The sequence below is a fragment of the Corvus brachyrhynchos genome, unplaced genomic scaffold (assembly GCF_000691975.1).
Source record: "Corvus brachyrhynchos isolate BGI_N302 unplaced genomic scaffold, ASM69197v1 scaffold10, whole genome shotgun sequence".
NCBI classification, from domain to species: domain Eukaryota; kingdom Metazoa; phylum Chordata; class Aves; order Passeriformes; family Corvidae; genus Corvus; species Corvus brachyrhynchos.
This window is the reverse complement of record NW_008236180.1, coordinates 4083129-4087964: the sequence shown is the minus strand read 5'-3', so window position 1 is coordinate 4087964 and position 4836 is coordinate 4083129. Positions and strand designations below refer to the sequence as shown.

Sequence of the window (4836 nt, the reverse complement as noted above, 5' to 3'; positions counted from 1 at the left end):
GGAAGCCATCCAGCCATCCGCTGGAGAGAGGAGTCTGCCTAAAAATGCCTCTGCTGGCTCCTCTCCACACTCCGACCGTCCCATATGGAACAAATGTACATTTTCCATCAATTGTTTGTATTTTGCATTTAAAGAAAGAAGGGGGAGGGAAAAAAAGCCAGCAAGCAAGCGGGCTATACATATACGCGAAGCGTCAGTGACAGCAGATAGGCCCCATCGCAGAGAGGGAGAAACACTGGCCGGCGTTCAAGAGACTCAAACTTATGGTATGAAACAATAAATTTTAAGTGTGTTTTGACATATTTGGTGGTCTCTGCCTCATGCTTAATGAGCATTGGTCCACGTTGTGGGGGAACTACACAGCTCGGGTGGTTGGCAGGCTGTGCTGGGAGGGGGGTCGGTGGCCAGCGAGGCCGGAGGCAGACGTTGAGGTGGTCTTGGCATGTGTGTCCCAAGGGAACAGGGCACAAGGATGTGACACCACACTGACATGCTCAGAGGAGGGGATGCTGCCGGTACTGCAGTGCCTCAGGGGAACCAGCGGTGATGTCAACTTACAGGAAGAAGCATAAAGAGGTAGAATTGGGTTGAATTTGGTCAGGAGGGGACACAGAACATGGTGGTGATGTCCCAGAGCAGCATCCCTCACCTCCACATAGCTTGGGCAACCTGTGCTACCATCTCCAGGCTGGGTCCTGGTCAGGCAGCACTGCTTTGCCTGCAGGAAGACCGTGGTCTCCCACATCCCATCGCCATGGGGAGAATGCCCAAAGGGATGGGCAAAGCGGCAGGAGAAGGGAGTGCAGCTCTCCCACATCCCCCACCTCTGTGCCAGGCTGCCCGGCTCCCCCCGTCTGACAGGGTTTGATCAGAAAGATGGACATGAAAGTGGAGCTTGGCTCTGGTTTCTCTCTCATTCAGAACATTCAAAAACTATTAACTGTGGTGGGGGTAAGCAGGCAGCTGGTTTTAATATCGTGCTCTTCCAATTGTGTTGGGGTTTTTTTTCCCTTGCTTTTCGCGAGTACTTTAAGTGACATGGTTACATGTATTTGATTAAAAAGCTGTAATTCAACGAGCGCATTTTCTTGTACTGTACAAAATGGCTTAAAGACACAGGATTTATTTACGGTGGTCTCCCAGTTTTCCAGCTCTGCCAAAAGACAAGATGACAGGGAAATCACAGGAGGGAGGACGGATAGCAGCAGAGGGGGACATGCAATCTCTCCTGGCTTTCCCAGTGCAGGGAACATGACTGGATCATTTCCTCTGCTGTAAGGTCAGCCCACTGCCACCAGCCTGGTCTTTGGGCCATCCACTGGTCCCAAAGGCACAAGTTCCTTTTGGTGTCCCCAGGACTGGGTCTCAGCTTACAGGAGCTGGCAGAGGGGACAGCTAGGAGGGGACAGCTTGGTTTGTCCAAACTGGCCCCTGTCTTGCCTGGAGCATGATGCTGCAGGACACAACTGGAGGCAGGAGGGGGAGATTTTTCCACCCATGCCCATCCCCTGCCTGTGAGCGATGCTGCCAGCACCGAGAGGCCTGTCCCAATCCAGCAGCTCTATTTCCTAAGGAGGAAAAAGCCTTTAAGAGATCCCAGCAAGGAGCCACGACCTGATGCTGCCGAGAACCCTGGATCATCTCCCATTAACCCCAACATCTCCCATGGCACAGCCACAGACTGGAGCCATGCTCACCCACAACTTTTTGGCTTCTCTGCTTCCAAAGTGATGGATTTCAACCCAAAAAGCAAACGTGGAGAGGAATAAAGAGAGTGGGGCTGCTCTGCACCCCCTCAAGCACCAAAATTACTATGTCCCCCCACTCTGCTGGCCATGAGGGGCTGTGGTACGGTCCCTGCACTCCATCACATCCCTGGGCTTGTTGCATTCCTCTGGCCTGGAAAGCAGGCACATGCCTGTGCGTGTGCATGCAGTGCTGACCCCACAAACCCACTCCACCCCGCACAGCTTCACCTTTCTCACCTAGATGCATAAAAAAAATTGTAATAAAAATAAACCCAGCGACACTTGCACCTCACCTGCCTCAAAGGCCCTAATGTGCAGCCCCGGGGACATGGACACCGACCCCAGCATCACTTGGGACCACCCTGGGAAATCCCAGCCTCCCCCAACCCTGCCTGGCTGCTGGCCATGCTGAGCCGAGCTGTGTCTCTTCCTCAGCTCGCTCCTGCCCAGGGATCACCTGCAGTTCAGTTGATTTATGAACGGAGAGTTTTTCGAGCTCTGTTTCCTTTTCATTGTTGTTTCAGTTGCTGCGCTTGCTTCCGCCCGCCTTTGAATAACTCCTGCCACGCTGCAAGCGGTGAGAAAGACACCAAGTAAACACTCACACTCGGCCCAGGCCCGGGGGGCAGGAGCCCCAAAAACAGGGGGACACAGAGCTGCCCACTGGCTGGTCCTACCTGTGGCAGGAGATTGCTGGGCTCCGAGTGAGCAGAGCCCCGAAGTCGACCCCTCTTTTCTCACAGCTGCAGTTTGGGATGGGGGAGCCACTTCCTAACCCCCTGCTCCGAGACACAGCTCCTGGGAGATGGCAGTCCCGTGGGGATGCTGCTCTCTCGTACTGTGGCTGGGGAGGAGAGGGTTGTGGTGGGTGGTTTGACTGGAGGGGACCCTAAAATGCAACTTGTGGCGGGGCGATTCATTGCCCCATAGAGGGCAGGGTCCCCCCGCCCAGGGCTGTGCTCCACCCGGCTTCATTCCTGTCCTCATGCCCAGCTGGAGCAGGGGCTCCCACTGCGGCACAGAGACGATGCTCTCAAGGGAGCTTGGGTTGATTTACAGCAAAGCCCTTGAAGGAAAAAAAAAAAAAAAAGAAATCATGAAAGGAAAGGAAAGAAACCCCATCCGCAATCTCAGCTCAGCCCAGGACCCACGTCCCCGCTGCTGCCACCTGCCATCCGCCTTCCCCCTCCCTCCCAGCCCCATCCCGGGCCACCGAGGAACCCCCATCCCGGGCGATGGGCAGCTGCCCGTCCCGACCTGCGCCCATTGTCCTGCCCTTCCTCCCCGCGCCCCTCAGCCCCCCGCCGCCGCCCCGGGGCCGGGGGGAAAACAGGAAGCGCTCCCCAGCACGCTGCTGCGGAAATGAGACAAGCGGGCTGGAGCGGCGGCGAGGACGGCGGGAGGAAGCGGACGGGATATTTGGAACTGACGGCGAATTCTTGGGCTTATCTCTGCGCCGCAGAGGCCCAGGAGTCCTTACAAAACAGCGCCCAGCTGGAGCGAGGCCCGCGGCTGGGGACGCGTCCTCGTCCCCAGCGCCACCCCTGGTACCCGGCTCGGCGGCGGGATGCTGGCGGCAGAGAGGGGACACACATCCTGTGTGGTGGGTGGCACCTGCGTCCCATCAGTGGTCACAGAAGGGACCTGACGCCTTGCTGCAGGGTGGGGAGGGCGGCAGGCAGGCTGAGTGGTGCCCAGGTTGCACGTCCCATCCTTCAGCAGGGATTTGAGGATGAGGGATCCCAACATCCCTAAAGCCTGTCCAAAACCCCCACTGTGTTATGAGCCCCTAGGCACGAGTTCCCCCTTTCCCATGGGAAACCGTTCCCTGTCCTGCCCACAGTCTGCACTGGGACACTTTAAGCGCATCCCCTCCCCTTCCACACCCGCAAGCACCAGCAGCAGAGCTGGGATGTGGGTGCTGGTCCCCTGCATGCCCTGCCTTCCCCACCCACGAAGGGTTACAGTCAGCCTGGATTGCTCCGATCTCGCCCTTCCATCTGCTGCTGGCCTTTTTGGTGGGTTTGAATTATTTTTCATAACAATGCTGTGATACTTTATATTCGGCACACCCCTGCTGGGGAATAGAAAGCGGGTCCAGGCTGGGAGCACCCGACCCAAAGGCAAAGGTCTCTGCAAAGCTTCCTAAAAGCTGGAAGCTGCCCGCTGCGGGCATGGGAGAGGGGCCGGGGCATCACCCAGGGCTCCCCAGTTGGGCTTTGCTGGGGTCAGTTTGCTAATTGGTGGTGAAAATTAGGCAGGAGCCCTGCAGCGGCCAGGGGAAGGCAGCTGGAGCACCCCAGGGTCAGCGCTGGGAGCGGCTCGAGGTGGGTATCACCTTGCTGGAGTGTCCCTGACCTGGTGGGGACCCCCGGCCGAGGGCATCCAGCGCGGTGGCTGCGAGGAGGCACCTCTGGAGCCGGAGAGCGCTGGCGATGGGGCGATGCCTGCGGACGGGACCAGGCGAGGAGGGCTGCCGCGGCCAGTGGAGCCAAATTTGGTGGCTGGGGGGGGCCAGGGTGTGACCCTGGCAGAGGCTGAGACTCCTCCTCTGCGGGGAGGAGGACAAAGGATGGAAGCGGCTGCCCCGTTGCAACACATCCCCGGCGAGCACAATGGAAATGCCATCCTCCGTCTTGTGAAACAGGAACCTCATATGATCTCGCTGAAGGCTTGGGGACACTCTTGTAGGTCTGAGCGTGACGCTCCCCGGGCTCCTTTCTCTACCCGCAGGGGGACAGGGAGAGTGGGGAGTCCCCCGGAGCATCCCTGCCCTGGTGAGGACCGAGCTGCCACCACTGTCCGCTGTGGCACGCTGGACCCGCTGGCAGAAGGAAGGTGATGCCCTGCCACCCACCCTGAGGCCAAAACACTCCCAGGTTCCTCTCCAGCCCCACCAAAACACCGTCCTGTGGTTCCCCCACAGCCCTGCTGAGCATCCCCCTCGCACCCTCCTGGAGGACTCCTAAATAAACTTCGTTCTCCCTTTATGTTCTTGACCCCAGATTTAATTAGACCCCCGTTTCCTGCCTATATGAAAAATCACTTCCCCGAGCAGGTGGCTGCGATGCCGCGGGGGCTGTTGTTG

At 58.2% G+C, this 4836-nt stretch overlaps 1 long non-coding RNA gene across 1 annotated transcript; it reads right to left on the bottom strand.

The window, feature by feature from the left end:
* Window positions 1-1107: 1107 nt before the first annotated feature.
* On the bottom strand, window positions 1108-4826 carry LOC108446673. Its single transcript, XR_001861952.1, has 3 exons — window positions 3006-4826; window positions 2426-2814; window positions 1108-2316 (listed from the first exon to the last, which is right to left on the bottom strand). It is a non-coding gene; the product is annotated as an uncharacterized LOC108446673 (long non-coding RNA).
* Between the last annotated feature and the right edge of the window lie 10 nt (window positions 4827-4836).